This window comes from Martes martes, assembly GCF_963455335.1.
Source record: "Martes martes genome assembly, contig: scaffold_84, whole genome shotgun sequence".
Lineage (NCBI taxonomy): Eukaryota > Metazoa > Chordata > Mammalia > Carnivora > Mustelidae > Martes > Martes martes.
The window spans coordinates 317,302-341,025 of record NW_027666404.1 but is presented as its reverse complement, the minus strand read 5'-3'; the positions used below and the strand labels follow the sequence as shown (position 1 = coordinate 341,025).

At 40.9% G+C, this 23,724-nt stretch overlaps 1 pseudogene across 1 annotated transcript; it reads left to right on the top strand.

Annotated features, from left to right (window-relative positions):
* The first annotated feature begins 4,061 nt into the window (after window positions 1–4,061).
* LOC308338041 (small ribosomal subunit protein uS13-like) lies at window positions 4,062–5,062 on the top strand (annotated as a pseudogene). The gene is made up of 2 exons: window positions 4,062–4,089; window positions 4,573–5,062. The product of its transcript is annotated as a small ribosomal subunit protein uS13-like (transcript).
* Window positions 5,063–23,724: the final 18,662 nt, after the last annotated feature.

Below are 23,724 nucleotides of genomic sequence, written 5' to 3'. Positions count from 1 at the left end.
AGAGACTGGTTCCTCTTGGAAGGGATCCCTACAAAAAAGCCACGATCAATAATGCCGTGATGGACAACAGGACACATTACTGGGATATCGGCATATCCTTCTATCACCACTGGTTTTGAAAACACAGGAGCTCCAAACAAGGATACAACTCTCATTCTCACTAGTATTAGAGTAACATGTTAATCTCTTAACAGAATACATGCCCAAACAATGTAAATATTAGAATCAACATATTAATGCATAGGTATCTAAAAATTAGAATGTCTCTAGTAAGCTAATGCCGCGTTATCGTATACCTGTGTACTAGGAAAGATCTTAAGAGGATATCTGTGGATAAACCCAGTAACACAAGTGTTAGGGACGCCATTCTCATTTACCTAGATGTTGAAGATTAGATCAGTCTGTATGGTAAGACCCACGTTAGCACTTACCTGGTTACTAGTAAGGATCTGTTACCAACCCCGGTGAGGTTCACTGTGTTCTCCTGGCAAGAACCAGAAAACGCACAAGCAACAGTGTGTTTGAAATGCAAATTATTCCACGGGGACACCTAAACATAACCTTTTCACTCCCATTACCACGGAACACATCAACTCTACCTAGCGACTTCCATTACTCAGGGCAACACCGTTGTCAGGAGACGCCATCATTCTTGACCAGACACCTGCCAGATTCTGTGGTTACTACCTGGGTGTGAGCTCCATGACGATCACCTGTACAAGTGTAATCCCTTAATGCTAACAGGGTTCTACATTTTCTCTAAATACAAAAGTGAAAATTCATTGTTTTTATTACTGGTAAGGGTGACATCATCTTTTACCTCAACACCTGCAAAAACATAATGGCGACAAGAAATTGTATCATCACTGACCTAGCTATGTGGAGATGAGATGACCTGTCCTGTGCTTTAGGACCCCAGCCTCTCCTATCTGTGTCCTGCCATAAAGCTCCCCGCTAATGCCCATGGCTGGGTTCATCGTGATGTCTTGACAGGAAGCTGAAAAACACACTGTGGCAAATGTGTTTGGTGCAAGTTCATTCTAACAGATAGCTGTGAACTCCCCTGGTCCTTTGTGTTACCTCAGGACCCATCAACGAGGCCTGAATATACTTGAGAAACTCCAAGGTCAGCCCCAGGTAAGAGCAATCTTCCTCTCTTGAAGGCGTGCCTGCAGAAATCCTGTGGTTGGTAACACAGTGATAGACAATACGGTAAAGGACCTGGGAATGTGAAAGTTCCCCGATCAGTCTGAAACCATCTCTAAACAGTCATAAATTCTCAGGCACACTAATTGTTAGGGACAACTTAATTGCTCAACTGCATACAGGCCTGTCACCAGGTTACTGTTAGAGCCTGAACAATATCATTCATCACACAGATGTCTGAAAGTAATGTCTCCTGGAGTTAAGGTCACAGCATCTGAGACCTGGTTACTAGGAGAACCTTAATAGTTTATCTGCAGAAAGATGGTAATACAAATGTGAGAGACATCATTCTCACTTGCCTTGATCATCTGAGGATGAGATGCTCTTACCCGTAGGTAAAACTCTCTTTAGCGCTTAACTGGTTCCTGACAAGATTTTGCTAATAACCATTATTCCGTTCGGAGTGACTGCTCGACAGGATCCTAAAGAAAAGAGGAACAGCGAATGTGTGTAAGGCAACAACTTATCCTGGCAGGGTATCTATAGGTAATTTTGGTCCATTCTCTCATTATGGGAACCATCAACGTCACTTGGATCATGGCAGAACTTCAAGGTCAACACGGATATGGGAGACATCATCACCTCTTGACTGACCACCTGGAAAAATCTTATGGTAATAACTGTGGTGTGGAACCTAGATGACTAACCTGCACTCGGTCTCGGTCACTATTGATGTTAGACACACATTATATGTATAAATTTGGTGGGGGTGTTAAGTAATCTTTTTTTTTTCAGGAAGCTCTAGGCCCAATGCGGGGCTTGAACTCACAACCTGAGATCAAGAGTCACGTGTTCCACCGACTGAACTTTAATCCTGTAAGAGCTAATGCTTACTAGCATTGTTTGAGATAGGATTTTTTACCTGAATACCTACTCAAAAAAACCCAAAACGAAACCACGGGTACACTAATGTTAGTGATGCTATCGAACTTACCTGGAAATCTCCAGATCAGAAGGTCTGTGGGGATGCTTGGGGCATATCATCACTTACCGCAACACGAGCAATGTCGCTGATAAAAATCATTATGAAGGTCATCATGCTCTCTTGACAGGAACCTGAAAACCACACTGTGACGAGTGTGTCTACACACACATATTTCCCACCAGGACACCTGCAAATACCCTCCTCTCTGCCTGGATACCTGCAGTACTCCAAGTTCTGCACCACTGTTAAAAATACCGTCACCTCCAAACTGCTGTCAAGTAACACACCGTTGCCACCGTGACACCGAAGTCTGTAATCGTTATGTGGATACCCATAAATCACTCAAAACTTCCAGGGTTAAACACATTTTCTCTGAAATAAAGAAAGGTACATGGTTACTGGTATTGACAAGGATACTATCATTTCTAAACTTAAATACCTAAACAAACGAACAGCAAGTGAGAAAAATATGGCGACCAAAAGTTTAGGCAAGTGAATATTACTTCTCTGTATATGAAAGTCAGATGGCCTGTGCTGTGGTTTAGGCTGACTTCATCACTGACCTTGACACCAGCAAGGTCCCATGTTATCTACCAATAATGGGCTTATCATAATGTTCTGACATGAGCCTGAAAACCATATTGGGGAGAATAAATCCTTCTTCCGCTACACCTGAGATTTCTCTTGGTTACTTGTGGAAGGAACTCTCAGGTGAAAGCTGAGGACATACCTTCCTCTCTTGATGGCTACCTGCAAAAATTCCAGGGTCAATAATGCTATGATAGTTTACAGGACAGAACACTCAGATCCCTCTGTCACTCCAAGCGTTAAATACACAGTATCTCTAAACAAGAATACAGAAAATCACATTCTTACTAGTGTTATTAGGGGCACATTAATTTCTTAACAGAATACATCCCCAAATAACATAAACGTAAGAGTCTCAAACATTAATTATATAGATGCCTGGAAATAAGAACATCTCTAATAAGATGTCATATCGTCTCATACCCGTACACTAACAGAGATCGTAACAGGATACCTGCAAACAAACTCGGTAACACCAATGTTAGCGACGCCACCCTCACCTACTTTCCTATTGGAGAGCAGAGGGTCTGGATAGTGGTAGAACCCACGTCATCACTTACCAGGTTAAGAGCAAGGTTCCATTAATGAGTATTGTTAGGTTCACTGGGTTTTCTTGACAAGAGCCTGAAGAAACACACAGGAAAATGTGTTTACACAACTTGTTCTACCAGAACTCCTGCTAATAATCCTTTTCATTTCCATTATCATGGAGCACGTCGACTCTACTTTGATACTTGCATTAATTCAGGTCAATACCTTTGTCAGAAGAGACTACCATGTTTTAACTGGACTCCTGCAAAAATACTGTGGTTACTGCTGGCACGGGAACTCCTTGACAATCATAGATACAATCAAATGTCAGCACTCACAGAGTTAAACACGTTATCTCTAAAATATAGAAAGTGTAAAATCATAGCCACTAGAGTTGGTAAGGACTCTACCATTCCTTACCTGAATACCAGCAACAAAATCATAATAACAAGAAGTGTCAGGGACACAATCACTTACCTACATAGTAGGATCAGAAAGAGTGTGCCGTGGTTTAGGCCCACATTATCACTTACCTCGATACCCCTAGATGCCTCATTAAATATGATACGGGAGCCTATTCATCATGAGGTCTTCACGTAAACCTGAAAAACAGAGTGTGGAAAATGTGTTCAGTACATGCTTTGTTCTACCTGGTCTGGTCTACTGCAGTTTCCATTGGTCAAGGGCATCCCTTTGAGACTCATCACCACCATCTGGATACTTTCAGCAGTCCAAGACTAAACCCTGGTTAAGAGAGACCTTCCCCTCTTAAAGAGATACCTGTAAAAATTCCATGTTTAATATTGTGAAGATGAACAACATGATAAGAGGACAGGCAGGTATCCAGATATACTATCAGTGGGTGCTCACGAAACACAACCTCTGAACAGGAATACAGTAAAATATTGTGATTACTCATATTGTTAGGGATGAATTAATCTTACTGCATACAAGCCAGAAATATGGGTAATATAAGACTACTTAAGTCATCATTAATTACATACGTATCTGAAAATACGAAGGTCTAATGAGTTAATGCACTGTCGTCTCATACCTGTACAACAGCAGAACCTTTAGCATGATAACCTACAGAAAAAACATGCTAACTCTGTGTTCAGGACACCATCCTCACTTACCTAAGACATCTGAAGAACAGGTGATCTCAAGTATGGTGTAACATCCACAATATCACATACCAGGTTACGAGCAGGGTCCCATTAATGAGCATTTCTAGGTTTGCTGTAACAGGACTACCTACCATAACCTGAAAAAACAAAATTGACAAGTATGTTTAAGACAAAAGTTGTTTTGCTCTTCCACAGGAGGCCTACATGCCCCCACCGGAGCTACTGCTACATCTCTAGTGATCCCTGAGAAGTTCCGGCACGTTCTGTGAGTATTCAACATCGATATCGATGGGCGACAGAAAAGAGCCTTTGCCATCACTGCAATTAAGGGTGTGGGGTGAAGATATGCTCACATGGTGTTGAGGAAAGCAGACATCGATCTCCCCAAGAGGACAGGAGAGCTCCCCGAGGATGAGGGGGAACGTGCAATCACCATTATGCAGCATCTATGCCAATGTAAGACCCCAGACTGGCTTTAAACAGACAAAAGGACATGAAGGATGGAAAATACAACCAGGTCCTGGCCAATGGTCTGGACAACAACCTTTGTGAAGACCTGGAGTGACTGAAGAAGATTCAGGCCCCCAGAGGGCTGTGCCATTTCTGGGGACTTCGCGTCCAAGGCCAGTGCACCAAGACCACAGGCCGCCACAGCCACACTGTGGGGGTGTCCAAGAAGAAATAAATCTGTAGGCCTTGTCTGTTAATAGTTTATACACCTAAAAAAAAGAAAAAGTTTTTTCACCTGGGGGAAAAAAGAATACATATAATTAACACTGGTTATTTCCATCATTAGAAAACCTATGAACACTACTTGGTTCTTGGCATAACTAGAACCTCAAGGTCAACTCCATTGTTAGAGAAGGCATCATCTCCTGAGTACCTGTAAAAAATTTTACTGTCAACACTGTGATGTGGAACAGGAGGATAACTTACCTGGACACCTGCATATTCCTCAGTCACCACTAGGGTTAAATACACATTATATGTAAACTTTAAATAATTACTAGCATGGTTACTAGCTTACTGTATCATTTCTTACCTGAATATACCTGTAAAAACAAAAACAAAAACATAGTCACAAAGAAGTTGGGAAATCCATCCACACTTACCCACCTATCAGATGGTTAGATTGTTTCTAGGGAGCTTGAGGCCCACATCATCACTTACCTGGATGAAACAAAGCCCTATTATTGATCATTATGGGGTTTACCAGGATTTCTTGACAGGAACTTGAATAACACACAGTGACAAATGGGTCTATAGGATACCCTCTCTACCAGGTCATGGAAATAATCTTGTGCACTTACATCATTGTAGGATCCACCAACTCTACATGGGATCTTTCAGTACTCCACGGTCTATGCCATTGCCATCATGATTTGATTACCTACAAAAACACCATGGTGACTTGTGGGATCCGCAACCGTTTATTCCATGAATACCCATGAATTGCTGAATATTCACATGGTTTTATGTAAATTTCCTCTAAAACACAAAAAACTTGGATAATAGGTTTGGTAAGAATTGGTAAAAACGCTATCATTTCTGCCTGAATACCTTAAAAAAAACCCACATGGTAAAACAAATTCAAGTTATCAACAAAATTTAGTGAAAAAGACTCATGAAGATCAGAGGGTCTGATGCAGTGAAAGTACACCTCATCAGATATCTGGATACCAGAAACGTCCCCCCTTTACCTACCATCATCAGATTCATTGAAGTCTTTTGACAGGAACCTGAAAAACACATGATCTACGTGTAAAGGGACACAACTTGTTCTACCAGGACACCTGTAAATAACCTTGGTCACTTTATCATTCTGAGACATATCAACTCTACCTAAACACTTGTAGTACTCCAAGGTCAAAATCATCACCAGATAAGACAATATTTCTCTATGGGACACTTCCAAAATTGTTGGTTATTGCTGCGGTTGAGGACACAATGTTAATTACCTCGATATGGCAATCCCTCATCACTCACAAGGTTAAACAAAAATCTTTCCTAAAATGTAAAAAGTAGAACTCACGGTTTCTATAATTAGTAAGGACCATCAATTCCTACCTGAACACCTGCAAAGAAATCATGGTATCAACTCTTAGGGACATCGTCATCACTTACCTAACTATCCGGAGATCAGATGGCCTGTGCTGTGATTTAGGGCCATAGCCTCACTTACCCAGAAACATACCAGCAATGTCTGCCATTATCATCAATGTTAGGTGCACAGCGATGTCTTTTTCAGGTTGCTGTCCAGACATGATGAGATCTATGTTAAAGGAAAGAACTTTTTTCTAGCAAGGTATCTGCAAATAAGCTGGTCGCTCCATCATTACGGGACACACCAGCTCTACCTGGGTATTTTCAGGAATCAAAGATCAACACTGATGTCAGATAAAATCAGCCTTACTTCACTGGATACCGACAGAAAACCCATGGGTAGTACTATGATGGAAAACAGCGTGATAAACTGCTGGATATGTGCTATCCTTCGACACTCAGAGGGCCAGACAAACTTTTTTCTAAGATAAAAAGTGAACGTATCTAATGAGTTAATGTCACATCATCTCGTATCTGTAAACTAGCGAAGAGCTTAACAGGAAACTTACAAAAAAAGTATGGCACGCAGTGTTAGAGACACCATCCTCACCCACCCGGAGAGCTGAAGCTCAGATTTCCATGCTGAGATAAGACCCACTTCACGTGTCTGACAACTGAGATAAGTCCCCCTGACAACCACTGTCTGCTTCACTATGATGTCATGACTGCACAGAACCTTGAGAAGCATGTTCGGCAAATGTGTTGTTGCAGGAGACAACTTGTCTAGCCACAGAAAGAAAGAGCACATTTGCAAATAATCTTGGTCACTTTCATCATTAGGGCAAGCAGAACAGGACATGGATTTTGGCAGAACTTTAAGGTCAACACCACTGTTAGATGCACTAACTTGTAGAAATCTCATGGTCAATGCTTGATGTGCGACAGCAGTAGAAGTTACCTAGACCTGCATAGCCCTTTATCACTCCTAACATTAAATACACACTGTATCTAAATTTAAAAAAATAAAAAGGGCATATACTTACTAGCATTGGTTGGGACAGTATCATTTCTTAACTGGAAACCTGCAATGGAAACATTGTGACGGAACAGTTAGGAACACCACCTACACTTACCTAAATATCTGAAAATCAATTTGTAGGGAGCAGAAGGCCCATATCATCACTTACCTGAATGTAAGCAAAGTCCCAGCAATGATCACTTTGAAATTTGCCATGACCTCTCGATGGTAATTTAAACAACACTCCGTGAAAAACGTGTCTAGAGACCCTCCTTTGCGACTAGAAATACTATTTGCAGTGTTCATTACCATTACTGCAGGACCCATCAGATCTTTCTAGATTGTTGCAACACTTCAAGGTCCATGCCAAACAGATACGCCATCATCTCTTCCCTGCTCACCTGTGGAAACACCAACATTACAACCATATCACACCACTGTGATTATGGGTATTCATGGCATAATTCGCCCAATACTCACATGACTAAACATACATTTTCTCTGCAATAGAAACACAATAGCATGGTTACTACAACTGGTAAAATTGCTATCATTTCTTACCTGATCATCTGAAAAAAAAAACATGGCAAACAAGTTTAGTTGATCAATAACACTTACCTAGGTACGTGAACATCAGATGATTTGAAATGGTGAAGGTGAACATCATCACTTACGTGGGCAACAGAAATGTCCACAGAGAATGACTAGTGTTAGGTTCATCATCATCTCTTGACAGGAACCTAAAAAACACATTATGATATATGTGTAAAAAGGACACAGCTCACTCTAACACAACACTTATGAATAAGCTTGGTCATTTCCATCATTACAAAAGCATCAACCCTGCCTGAGTATCTGTAGCTCTCCAAGGTCAAGACCATTGTCAGGTAATACAGCTTTTACAGGACACCTACAAAATTTCCATGATAAGTACTGTGGTTGAGATATAGTGACCAAAACCTGATATGTGTAATCCCTCATCACTCAGAGTTAAACAAGAGTTTTCTCTAAAAGCTGAAAACTCATGGTTTCAAGAATTAGTTAGGAATCTATCATTTCTTACCTGAACACTTGCAAAGAAGTCATGGTAATAGCAAGTGTTAGGGATACCATCATGACTTACCAAGCTATCTGAAGATGAGATGGTCTGTACTGTGACTTAGGCCCACATCATCACTTACTGTGACATCAGCAATGTCCCATGGTAACTGCCATTGATGGGCTCACTGTGATGTATTGATAGGCGTCTGAAAAAAAAAACAAACAAACCACTATAGAAAATATTTTTGGTGCCTACCTTATTCTACCTCTATACCTGTAAATTCCCTTGGTCACTGTATCATTTCAGGAACCATCAGCACTACCTAAATACTTATAGATCTCTAAGGTCAATCCTTGAAGAGACACCTTCCTCTTCTCACGGTGTATCTGTGATAATTTCATAGTCAATGAAGTAGTGAAGGACAATACGATCAATTACCTGGATATCTGCAAATCCGTCTACCACCACTATGTTAAGTACACATTATCTCTAAACAAGAATACCAAAAAAAATCTTATTCCTATCAATATTATAAGGGACAAATTAAACTCTTAAACAAATACATACCAAAAGCAAAGTAAGTTCAAGAGACTTGAAATGATAAATTTGTAGATATCTGAATATGGAAAAGTCTTTAGGGGCGCCTAGCTGACTCAGTGGGTGGAGCATGACTCTCGATCTCGGGGTTGTAAGTTTGAGCCCCATGTTGGGTGCAGAGATTACTTAAAAATAAAATCTTTAGGGGCACCTGCATGGCTCAGTGGGTTAAAGCCTCTGCCTTCAGCTCAGGTCATGATCCCAGGGTCCTGGGATCGAGCCCCGCATCCGGCTCTCTGCTCAGCAGGGAGCCTGCTTCCTCCTCTCTCTCTGCCTGCTGCTCTGCCTACTTGTGATCTCCGTCTGTCAAATAAATAAATAAAATCTTTAAAAAAAAATAAAATAAAATCTTTAAAAAAGGGGCGCTTAGGTAGCTCAGTTTTAAGCAGCTGCCTTTGGCTTGGGTCATGATCCTGGGGTCCTGGGATCAAGCTCCATGTCAGGTTCCCTGCTCAGCAGGGAGTCTGTTTCCTCCCCCTCCCTCTGCCCCTCCCCCCTGCTCATGCACACATCCTCTCTCTCTCAAATAAATAAAATATTTTTTAAAAATCTTCCAATAAATAAATAAAGAAATAAAGAAATAAAGAAAGGTCTGGGTCATCTGGGTGGCTCAATTGGTTAAGTGTCATTTGATTTTGGCTCAGGTCATGATCTTGGGGTGCCCTGAGTCTGGCTCTGAACCCCTCAGACCCTGTGTTTGAGAGTCTCCCTCTCCCTCTACCCCTCCCCCCATTCATAATCTCTTTCTAAAACAAATAAATCTAAAGAAATAAAAGGTCTTTAATTAGTCAGTATCACATCATCTCATACCTACGTACTACTAAAAATCTTAACCTGATACCCATAAAAATTTAAAAAAACACACATTAACACAAATGTTAAGGACCTCATCCTCACTTGCCTAGATACTCAAGTTCAGATGGTCTTTATTGTAGTAGGATTCACTTTAACACTTACCTGGTTGCCAGCAAGGCTGTGTTAAAAACCATTTGAAGCTCACCTTTTTTCTTAACAGGAACCTGAAGAAACACATACAAATGAGTTTAAGATACAATTTGTTCTACCAAGACACCCGCACCCATCCTTGTTCGTGTCCATTATTATGGAACACATCAGCTCCACCAGCATACTCGCACCAATTCAAGGTCAACAGCATTGTCAGCAGAGACTAACATGACTTGACCGGATACCTGGAAAAACCCTGTGGGTCCAGATGAGATCAACTCCTCAATATGTACACAATTAAACCCAGATTTTCTCTACAATGTGCAAAGTATAAACTCATGGTTATTAGAATTGGTAAGGACTTTATCATTTCTTACCTGAATACCTGCAACAAAATCATGGTAATGAGAAGTGTTAAGGACCCCACCATCACTTACCTAAGCGTGTGAAGATCAGATGGTCTGTTTGTGGTTTCGTCTCACATCTCTTACCTCACTATGTGCTCTGTGTCTCCTTCACTACTCACAGTCATAGTATTAATAGGAACATGAAAAACAAGCTGTGGAAAGTGTTCAGTACACATCTTATTCTACCTAGACACCCACAGAATTCCCTTGGCCTGTTGTATCATTTTATAACTCATCAAGGTCACCTGAATTACCGAAGAACTCTGAGATTAAACCCTCATATGAGATACCTTCCTTTCTTGAAGCGATAGCTGCAAAAATTCCGTGGTTACTTGCCTATCTGTCACCATTATGAGTATAAAAAACACATTATCTCTAAACAAGAAGATAGTTAAGACTCATGCTTGCTAGGACTGTTCAGGACAAATCAAACAAGGTTTGATTGATGCCCCCAAACAAGGTTTTAGAAGAGTCTTGGGAACATTAATTACCTAGATGTCTGAAAATAACCAAATGTCTCTAATGACTGTATGTCCCATCACATCCTACCTCTATTAGCAAAGACCTTAAAAGGACACCTGCAAAAAACACAACACATGTGTTGGGGACACATTCCTTACCTAGACACTGAAGATCGGACAGTCTGCACTGTAGTAAGAACCACTTTATCCCAGCTTAGGACTTGATCTCAGGGCGGTGAGTTCGAGCCCCGTGTTGGGCTTCACGCTGTCCCCCACCAAGAAAAAGACTACGACTTGTTCTACCATGACTCCTACAAATAATCTTGGCTACCTTCATTATCAGGGAAGTTTCAACACTACCTCGATCCTGGCAGAACTTCAAAGCTCACACTGTTAGAGATGCTATCATCTTTTTACCAAGTGCTTGTAGAAATCTCCTGGTCAGTAGTGTTCGGCATTGTCTAGTAGGATAACCTGAATACCTCTTTATCCCTCAGTCCCTTCTATATATAAACATACATTATATCTAAACTCTAAAATACTAAAGGCTAACGCTTACTAGCATCAGCCGGTACAATATCATTTCTTACCTGAATACCTGCCAAAAAAAAAAAAAAAAGAAAGAAAGAAAGAAAGGGTAGCACAGATGTTAGGGACATCATCCTCACTAACCTCAATATCTGAAGATCACCTGATCTTCAAGGGGCTAAAGGCCCATATCGGTACTTACTGAGATACATGCAAAGTCTCTGTTAATGACGAGGATCAGGTTCACTATGAATTCTTGACTGGAGCCTGAAAAATACATTGTGACAAATGTTTACCTGAGGACACACACCTTCCATACGGACATCTGTAAATAACCACCTTCATTTCCATCATGGCAGGATTCATCAACTTAACTGGATTTTTGCAATATTCAAGGTCTAGCTATACTGAGACATCATTATCTCCTGATTACTTATCTATAAAATACCATGGTTATAATTATGAGGCAGAATTTCAGGGTAGTGACCTGGAAAAATGCAAATTACTCATTACTCACACGATTACACATACATTTTCTATACAATATGGCAGCAGGATAACATGGTTTTTAGCATTGGCAAAACATCATCATTGCTCGCTTACCTGAATCCCTGCTAAGAGCTCACACGATAAAGCAGGTCTGGGCAATCCAACATCTTTCAGCCAGGTATATAAAGATCAGATGGTTTGTGATGTGTATATCATCACTTACCTGCATACCAGAGATCTCCCGCTGTTATTGACCTAAGACTTCATCATGGTATCTTGGTAAGAACCTGAAAAACACTTTATAAAGTATTTATTAAGGGATACAAGTTTTCTTTTTTAACCAGAACATCTGCAAATAACCATGGATGCTCTTCAGAGCACATCAAGTCTACCTGGACACTCGGATTAATTCAGGGTCAACACCGCTGTCCGATAACACCATCATTTCATAACATAAAAACTGTAAAAATCCCATATTTACTAATTGGAGGCAGACCCCATGACAGTTACCTGGATCCACAAAATCCCTCAATGCTCACGGAGTTGAATATAATTTTCTCTTAAATATAAAATGTAAAAACCTGTAATTACAAGTATTGGTTTGGAACCTATCCTTTATTAATTGAATACTTGTAAGAATTATGTTAACAAGAAGTATTAGAGGTACCTACATCACTTCTTACCTACACATGTGAAGATCAGATCATCTATGCTGTGGTTTAGGCCCACATCATCACTCACCTTGATAACAGCAATATCCCCTGTGAACTTATCACTGATAAGCTCACCAGAGAGTCTTGACATGAATCTGAAAAACACATTGTGAAAAATGTGTTTGGTGCATGAATCATTCTACCTCTATGCCTACAAATTCCCTTGGTCATTTGTATGATTTTGGGACCCATCAAGGTTACCTGGATACCTGCAGAAGTTCAAGGCTAAACTTTAGAAAAAAACATCCTCCACTTGTGGAGAGATGCCTGCAAAAGTCCATGGTTATTAAGGTTTGATGGAGAATGTGATAAATTATAGAATGCCTGCCTATCTCCTTACAAATGTTAGGTACACATTAGTTCCAAAGAGAATACTGTAAAGTCTCATGCTTACTAGTATTGTTATGAACAAATTTCTTAATAGTGTACATGCTGAAAGAGAACTTAATTTAAGTGTTTCTACAACATCACTAATTGTCTAGATGCCTAAAATAAAGCTCTCTCCTGAGTTAATGTCACATAATAGTTGTACACTAGCAAAGACCTTAAAGAGATACTTGCAAAAAACATGGTAACACAAGGGTTATGAACATGATCCCTGCTTACCTCGATATTCAAAGGTCAGGTGGTCTGTATCACCCTCAGAACCACATTATCACTCACCTGGTTAAGAGCAATGTTCTGTTAATGTGTTTAACGACACAACTACTTCTACCAGGATACCTGCAAATAACCTTGACCACTTCTGCCATTATGGGACACACCAACTATCTCTAGACACTTACAGTCCTCCCAGATTAATAACCATTGTCAGATTAAGACCACCATCTGGTGACTTTATACCTGCAGGATTCCCACGGTTACCCGTGTCGTGGAACACGATGATTTTTACCTCACTCTCAGGGTTAAATATACATTTTCTCTTAAATATCAAAAGTGAAAACTTGGGGCACTGGGTGGCTCAGATGGTTAAGCATCTGCCTTTGGCTCAGGTCATGGTCTCCAGGTCCTAGGATCGAGCCCTGTGTTGGGCTTCCAGCTCAGCAGGGAGTCTGCTTCTTCCTCTCCCACTGCCTCTCTCCCTGCTTATGCGCTCTCTCTCTCTCTCTCTGTCTCTCTCAAAATGAATAAATAAAATCTTTTTTTTTTTTTAAAGTGAAAACTCATAGTTTCTAGATTGTAAGGACTCTACGTTTTTATACCGGAATTGAATGCAATCAAAATACCATAAATATTAATGAATCATCACTTACCTACATTTCTTTTATTTCAAGATTTTATTTGTTTGTTTATTTGTTTATTTATTTATCAGAGAGAGAGAGAGCGAGCTCGAAATAGAACAAGCAGGGGGAACAGCAGGCAAAGGGAGAAGCAGGCTCCCTGGTGAGCAAGGAGCCCGATGTGGTACTCAGTTCCAGGAGCCCAGGATCATGACCTGAGCTGAAGGCAGAGGCTTAACCAACTGAGCCACCCAGCCATCCCAACGTACCTACCTTTCTGAAGGTCAGCTGGTCTATGCTGTGGTTTAGGCCCACACTCATCACTTCCCTTGACATCAGCAATGTTCCCACTAATGATCCTTATTAGGGTCACTGTGAGGTCTTGACAGGAACCTGGAAGACATATTATGAAGTAGGTGTCGAAGGATACCTGTAAATAACCTTGTTGACTTCCATCATTATGGGACATATTAACTCTACCTGGATCCTAGCAGTATTCCAAGGTCAACATTTTTAGGTAAGACCATTATTTCCTAATTGCACACTTGTAAAGACTCCATGGTTCCTGCTGTGGTGAGGAACACCATAATTATCCGTATACCTGCAATCTCTTGACACTTGGTCCCTTGTTTAGGGACCCATCAATGGCCCCTGGATTCTGCAGAATTTCTAGGTCAAATCCTAGTAAAAGACATCTTCCTCTCATGGAGGCAAACCTGCAGAAATCCCATGGATAATAACATAATGTTGAAGAATATGATAAATTAATTGGATACTTGCTTATCTATCACTAGGCAAGTCAAATACATGTTACCCTTAAACATCAAGAATTCAGTAAGATTTCATGCTTACTAGTACTGTTAGGGACAAATTCTTTTTTTTTTTTTTTAATTATTTTATTTATTTCAGAGGAAGAGTGAGTGAGAGAGAGAGCACGAGCAGGAAGAGAGGCAGAGGGCAGAGAGAAGCAGACTCCCCTGCTGAGAAGGGGGCCTAACTCGGGGCTCCATCCCAGGACCTGGGGACCACAACCTAAGCTGAAGGCAGATGCTTAACCGACTGAGCCACCCAGGTGCCAGGACAAATCCATTTTTAACTGCATACATGCCCATAACAATTTTAACATAAGAGCCTAGACAACATCATTAATTTAGATTCTGGAAATAAAAATGCCTTCAATGATGGGCACCTGGATCGCTCAGTTGGTCAAGCAGCTGATTCGGTTTCAGCTCAGCTCATCATCTCAGGGTCGTGAGATCAAGTCCCATGTTGGACTCTGTGCTCAGCGGGGAGTCTGTTTAAGATTCCCTTTTCCCCACCCCTCCCCTCTCCTCTAAAATAAGTAAGTATATCTTAAAAAAAAAAAAAAGACATCTTTAATGAGTAAATATTATATCATCCCATACCTTTACACTAGGCAAGACCTTAATGGGAAACCTGCAAAGAAACAAAAACAAAAAACATGGGACACAAGTGTTAGGGTTGCCATCCTAATTTCCTGATTTCTGATTATTAGTTGCACAACTAATATATTAATTAATATATATATTGCACAACATATATTATCACTTACCTGGATACCTGGAAAGCTCCATTAATGAATACTTTTACATGCCCCATGATTTCTACCCTGGAACCTAAAAAACAAACAAATAAACAAACAAAACCAAAAACATGTGGCAAGTGTGTTTAAGGATGCAACTTGTTCTACAGGATCATGACAAATAAATACTCTTGGTCACTTCCATCATTAGGGAACTATCAGCACTACTTGGTTCTTGGCCATCTCCAAGGTCAACGACATTCTCAAAAGGCACCATCATCTCTTGACTGAGAATCTCTAAAAATCTCCTGGTCATTAATGTGGTGGGAAACAGCAGAATATCTTACTTGGATTTATGTGACATCCCTGCTGTACCTAAGGTTAAACACATATTATATTGAAATTTTTAAACAACGAAGAGTAATGCTTACCAGCATTGGTTGGGACATTAGATTTCCTACCTGAATGCATGCGAAAAAAACACAACACAAATTTTAGGGACCCTATCCTTGCTTACCTAGATAACCAAAGATCTGGTCTGTAGTGTGCTTAAGGCGTGTATGGTCACCAGACACCAGCAAGACCTCTGTAAACAACCTTGGTGAAGTTCTGAAAAACACACTGTTACAGATATTTCTGCCGACACATCTTTTGCCTCTGGGATACATGTAAATAAAGCTGGTGGCTTCCTTAATTGCCCATCAGTTCTACCTGGTTACTTGTTCTGTATTCCATCATCTATACCTCTGTTAGCAGTAATATCTTTGTCCTCTGGACACTTGCAAAAATCCCATTATTACTACTATGGTGGGGAACACATCACAAGTTCATGGATATAACAATCCCTCAACACTCTGATATACCTCTCTGAAAATGAATACAGCAAAATCTCACACTTACTATGAGGGACAAGTTGGTTTCTTCCCTATACGCCTGTCAAAAAAAAGTCAGTATAAGAGTTCTTGACACCGTTATTAATTACCTAGGTATCTGAAAATAAGAAGGTCTCTAATGTGTACAGGTCATCTCATCTCTTACCAGTATACTAGAAAAGTTCTTACCTGATACCTGGAAAAAACAAAACGAAACATGGAAACATAAGTGTTAGGGACACCATCATTGACCCAGATTTGTGAAGGTCAGATGTGGTGATAATAATCACCTAGATATGGTAATTAAACAACAATTAACACCCACGGCGTTAAACATACATTTTCTCAAAAACATAGAAAGAATTCATGATTTCTAACAGTGGTAAGGATTCTGTTATTTCTAACCTCAATGCCTGCAAAACAAACATAGTAACAACAATGGTTAGGTTACTTCATCAAGAGCCTTTTCCCCCATCCCTTGATGGCTGCCAATTTTGTTGTGTACATTTGCCTCAAGATGTTCAGTTTACAAGTTTGGGGGCCCTCTGGTTATAGGATTTGCTTTGAGAAGTGACTTAAAACACAATTTTTTTTTTTTTTCGTTTAAAGCTGCATTCACATCAAACTTACCTTGGGAAACCTTTGATATTTTATCTGCAGACAAAGTGAATAGTGGTTTTCTTAAACAGCCCTTGTGTTTAAAAGAAATGGGTATTTTGAAAAAATATATCTTAACCCTTGATTACTCTAACTGCAACATTAAAACATTTGACTTACATTATTTGACCACTCCAGTCAGCGTACTAATTCCTCATCATATGGGCTGATTTGTCCGTCAGTTCATTGGTCTTGTTCACTGGGCTTTGTAATTTTTGTGCAAGTAAAGGCGAGGGACTAAATGCACTGCTGTGTAAAGAGATCACACATGACTACCCGGTTACACTTCATCAAACAGTATGTGGGGATTTATAATTGCCTGCATTATTTTATAAAATAAATACCTCACGGCAAATACCTGATAAGCATCTAGGTTATTTCTACTGAATCTCGTTTAGCTAGGGACAGAATAAACAGTGGGTACAGGGCACTAGGGCACTCAGCACCAAGAGCAGCTTTCACTTCCTGGGTGATCACGGGACAGGTCCTCTCACAAGATCGACAGGAATCCTCACCACACCTTGACAAGAGAGGAGACAGGCGCTATTATCCTCAACCCGCGTTTAAAAACCTGAGAAAAACAGTCCCTTCTGAGCTGGAACTTTACACCCTTGAGTGCGCAGTAATCCTGTTAACGCGGGGCCCCCCTCCGGTTACAAAGTGTCAGGGCCTATTAGTCACCGCCCCTGTGCATCCTCCGGGTGAGAACATTTTCCCCTTTATAAACCCAGCTGAGAGCTCATTCATCTCCTAATCCAGATCAGGGAGTGTGCCTTTATTTAGGGGCCTATGTTGGGCCAGCAACACAGAAAATCAAATTTCCTTTTCACAACTCCCCTGTTTTTGTGAGCTGCTGGGGAGACCTGGGACACATTCAAGTGCCCAAAGCTTTTAGCGTGCGTTGCACACACAGTATCCAAAGAAGAAGGTGACCCTCCCTGGGAGTTTCTCTAAGTAGGTCGCAGCTACCCCTTAGCCAGGTGAGTTAAATTCAAGCAGTTCAAGACTGAAGTCAGTTCCTCTAAGTATACCTCAGCGGCTCAAGGCTACTCTCCTGACACATATCCGTGGCTCCGGTACCCGAACTTGCACGTCACTGATGACCCCAGAGAGGGCAGTTGAGACTTGGAAGGCACAGGAAAGTGCCGCATACTAAGTAGCTGATGTCTCCCTAGGGTACTTCAACCTTGGCTTTAAAGACTGAAGCACGAGTCTTGAAACCCCTGAACGCTTCTCATCCCGAACAGCAATAGCGCGTAGCGTAGCGGGGTCACTGGCACTTAAATTCAAAATGGCGGAGGGGGCGGAGATCAGTAATGCGCAAGCGCGTACTATGGCCTCACATCACGACCCCTGACCCAGGCGCAGGCGTGGCTGGGACTCCAAGGCAGCGTGGTCACTAGCTTTCTTCAGTGAAGATCAAATGGGTTTCTGCTCTGGTTTAACCCTGTATCATCACTTACCTGGTTACTAGCACTGTCCTACATTAACCACGACTATTCCTGGGCTCATCATGGTCTCTTGAAAGGAACAGGAAGAGCATATGGTGAAAGTTGTCTTTAGTACTAGTCCTACACTAACTAGCCACCTGCCTATTTCCTTGATCACATCTATGTTTGCTCTACATCAGTGCTACCTGATTACTTGCGGAGCTGTGAAGCTAAACCCTAACAAAAGATACCTTCCTCTCTTGAAAGGCACCTGCAAAAATCCCATGGTCGATAACACAGTGATGGACGATACGATTCCTGCTTATTGATACATCACTATGAGTATTGACAAAACAACACATCATCTCTGAACAAGAATATATAGCATTTCATGCTTACTGATACGGTGGGGCAAATTAACTTCTTCCCTGTATCCCTGCCAAAAACCAGGTTATCAGAGTTATGATCACCATCAATAATTACCTAGATACCCAAAATTCAGAAGGTCTCCAATGTGAAAATGTCATAACATTTCTTGCCTGTATATTAACAAAGTCCTCAACTGAAAACCTATCAAAACCAAAACAAAGCACACTCTTGTTTATAAGGTTATAGTATTATAGGAACCATCATCTCTTACCTAGATATTGGGAATTCTGAAGATGTCTAACATGTAAATGCTCACAACATCTCTTTCCTGCCTACCAGCAAAATCCCTTATTTGTGGTCATTGTCAATTTCATGGTCATCTGAACCTTTAAAACCCAGGGTGGCAACCATGGTTAGGGACACATCTTTTTCAACCTACATCGTGCCACATCCCATGGGAACTACTAGCATTAGAGGAACCATCAACCTTATCTGCATAGTTGCAAAATATCAAGGCCAAAGTCATTGAGATACCATCATCTCTCGACTGGGTACCTATAAAAATCCCATCATCAATAGTGAGATGAAAAACACCATGATAACTTACCTGGAAACTTCAGAAGACCAGATGGTCTGTGCTCTGTTTAAGGCCCACATCATCACTTATCTGATTCCATGTTCTTTACCAGTATCTCTTGATTAGAACCTGCAAAAATGCATGGTGGTGACTATGATTAGGCATACAGCTTCTACATGGGCCTCAAAAAATTCCATGATCACTACTATTGTTAGGGGGACCATGAACTCTACCTGGATTCTTTAGTTTGAAGGTCCACACTGTAGTTACAGAGATCATCACCTCTTGAATGGGAACTGAAAAAACACATGGTGGAAACCCTGGTTAGGGATACAAGTTCATCCATCTGGACCCCTGCTAATTCCATCTCTCTGTTGCATCAGGGCAGCCACTAACTCTGCCTGAATGCTGGGAGAACCCTAAGGTCAACACTGTAGTTTCAGACACCACCATGGATTCACTAGACACCTGCAAATATCCCATGGTTACTAATGTAGTGAGGACTTTGATGTCTTGTCGGGGTGTCTGCAAATATCTTTGTCACTACTAAGAGTTAAGACAAATCATCTCTGAATTTAAAAAACCAAAAAAGTGCAAAATCTGATGGTTACTACTTCTGTTAGGGACATTGATTTTTTACTTGAATACCTGCAAAAACACATGGTAATAGTAAGAGTTTGGGGCAGCATCATGACTTTTCTAGATATTTGGAATTCATATGGTCCCTACCATGTTTAAGGCCCACCTCATCTCCTACCTGGATATTAGCAAAGTCCCACATTTACTCCCCTTATTAGTTCACCATCATTTATGGACTGAAACCTGCAAAATGCCATGGTCTGTAGTGGTGAGTGACACCATGATAACTTATCTGAACGATTCCAAAATACCACGATGTCTACCTGGTTAAAGCCTACATTATTTCTTGCCCTGTTATCTAGCAAATCCCATGGTTACTACTGTGGTTAATTTCACCTTCATTTCTTTACTGGAACCTGCCAAAAAAAACACAAACAAACCATGATGACAAGTCTAATTAGAGACACATCTTCTCTTACCAGGACACGTGAAAATCCCACGGTCGTTACCATGGTTTAGGTCACCATCATTATTTAATGGATAGTGAAAGGTAGCAGAATATGCCTCTTTGGCCTGAGAATTATTTTGAACAGATTATTTTGAGCAACTGCTGACACAGGAACAGCTCTGGAAGTTCAGTAGAAGCATTGCTTTTGTAAGGGAAATATGTATCAGAAAGGGGCCTATCCCAAGAAGAGAGCCATTACCATAGAAGTCTGTCAGGTGAGTAAGTCATCTGCATGACTAAGCAAACTGTTTGGATACATTTCCTCTTCACACTTTCCTGTGAATTGCCCTTCTCCCTTTGGAAGCCCCAGGTCCCTGGTCCTTGCCTTGGCTCAGGATAGAATGTCTCAACTGCCTGGCTGCCTTTTGAGTTTCATTTCTTTGTGGGGTTCCCATATGTCCATATGTGCATAAATATCTACAATTGTTTTTTTCTTGTTAATGGGTCTTTTGTTACTGGAGGGTTTCAACCAAGAACCTAGAAGGGCAAAGGGAAAATTATTTTTTCTCCCCTACAATACTTTCCAAGCCCTGTATTTACTTGAGGTTTGCCATCAGTTCTTAACTAAATACTTGTAAAATACCTTGGTCACCACAGTGATCTACGACATATCATCTTAGTTGGTTATCTACAGAAGCCTATGGTCTCTGCGAAGTTTAGAAAAGCATACCTTTCATGGAGATCTACAAATTATACAGATAAACGCCATCATTAGGGACACTTCATCTCCAACCAGAGAAACTATAAAATAGCTTGGTACTCCCATTATTAGTTACACATCATTTCTTACCTGGATACCTTCAAATGTTATGGTCACCACATTTCCAGGGACATCAATATCTCTTACCTGGATACTTGGAAAATTTCTTGTTCGCTATTGTAGTTCGGAGTGCCATCAACTCTTGACTGCATGCTCTGCAAAGCCCCATCATCACTTTACTAGACCTCTGAAAAATCCCGTGGTTTCTTTTGCGGTTAGAATTCCCATCATAGGGGCGCATGGGTGGCTCAGTGGGTTAAGCCTCTGCCTTTGGCTCAGGTCATGATCTCGGAGTCCTGGGATCGAGCCCCGCAACGGGCTCTCTGCTCAGCAGGAAGCCTGCTTCCCCCTATCTCTCTGCCTGCCTCTCTGCCTACTTGTGATCTCCCTCTCTGTCAAATAAACAAATAAATAAAACCTTAAAAAAAAAAAAAAGAATTCCCATCATACCTGGAATACCACAAAATGTCATGTTTGCTAATGTAATAAGGGATACCATCAGCTTCTACCTGCCTACTTGAGAAATCCCAATTTCGGTGCTGTAGTTAAGGCTGCCATCTCTGAACTGGGTATCTACAAGATACCATGGTCACTCCCCTGGTTAAATGGATCATTTCTTACCTCAGAACTTCCAATACTCTACATTTACCACCTCATTTCCTGGATATGTACTAACTCCCACAGACATTACGATGGTTAGGTCTCAGTCATTTGTTCACCCTAGATCTACAAAATCCTATGGATATGACCATGGTTAGGGACACTATTATCTCTTCCCCGGATTCCTTTAAAAACCATGGTTACCAAAATGTGAGAGCCGCTGTCATCTCTTACCTGAGTATCTGTCAATCTCATGGTCACAGAATGTCTTGAATAGACGTTTAAGGTGCTTCATGCCCTGACTTCTGCCAGTCTCATCCGCTTCAGCCCCAGCTGCCCCTTCTCATCCTTTATAATGTGAACATTCTAAGTAGTTGAACATCCCTGAAAATTCCTTTCTCTCCTGGTTACAAGTGGTAGAAGATTCAAGCCAGTCCTTATCATTCACTGGGCACTGATTACTGACATCTCTTTGCAACTCACTGTTGAGTGGCCTGGAAATTGGCCATGGCGGAGGTATTTATGCCACGGAAATCAGCAAATGCTACACATTAGGGCTTTTGTTTTAGACATTTACCAGCATGTGCTGATGCATAAAATAAATGAATAGGGAGAGGCACTCCTGAATAATGACAATGCCATCTTGCTTCCTCATGAATTTGATGGGACTTCTGTGAATGAAGAAATATGTCAGTTTGTTCTACAGATGCCTTAAAATAATGTTTTTCCAAGTGTTTGTAGTTAATGAACAAAATGGGTAAATGCTTTTATCATAAATTCATATAATATTAATGCTGACCAGGACTTACCTAATTTCAGTGTGTCCAAAGTTCTTAAGTTTGCTAAAAAAAAAAAAAAAAAAAAAGAACCTAATAATTAAACACTAACTAGACCTAGCCAAAAAAAAACAAAGAACAAAAAAACCTCTCTATTTTTTATATATTATATAACATATATGTCTTACCCATTTACCAGAGCGAATCTTTTCTTTTCCTTACCATATAAATTTTTTATTGTGCTTTTGGTGACAATCTAAATTTCTATCAGTAACCATATTTAGATTTCATGAGGTTCTTAGTCACTATTCTTTTGAAAAACAAGTAAAATGTCAAGTGAGAGAAGCACCACCCTACATCCCTGCTTTTTGGGTCTGCAGTGTGGGAGCCAATTTTATGGTGATCGTGGGGGAGGGGAGGAAGAAAAGAAAAGGAAACTCTACTCGGTGGCAGTTCTGATGGCTGTGTCCTTCAGGATGCCCAGAGACCAGCAGAAATGGAATGCAATAAATAAAGGTTTTTTTCTCATGGTGGGATTGCTTTCAGCTTCTAACTTCATTTCTCTGTGCTCCTTCACTTTCCGGGACCCTTCCCGATCATAGAATCCCCCTAAATTAAGTGAACCATGGAGATGATAAATATAAAAACTGAAAATTCCACTGGGCAATCTTCCCCCACCCTTTTTTTTTTTTTTTTTTTAAAGATACTGTTCTCTTTCTTAATGCTTCTTGTTAGCTACTACCCACTTGTACTCACCAAGGTCAGCCATCAACCACGAGAAACAACGTCGCCGAGCAAGTGCGCCCCCAGGGGCGTGACCCACGCCGGAGAACACTGTTCCATCTCCAGAACCCACTTCTCACCCACCCCGCCCCTGACATTTTCTAGGTGAAAAAGATGATCTTGGCTAGTACTGATCTTGTACATGCGCTGGTTGAATTCAGGTGGAATCATTTCCCGCCTTGCAGGGAATTAAACGTGCATCGCAATTATAATGGGCTACCAACTGGGTCTTTAGGTTCCAAAGTCCCCCTGGGGTCAGATTCATGTGGGGCTTTCCCTTTATGGAGAAAGCGTTTTCACAGTCTTCTCTATTAGCCATTTGGTTAGAGTAACTGACAAGCTTGCCTCTGTGTTTATCAACCGCTAGCTGGCAACAAGCAAGGGACAGCTAGGCTTCATGCTCTCTCCTGGTTACAGGTGGTAGAAGGTT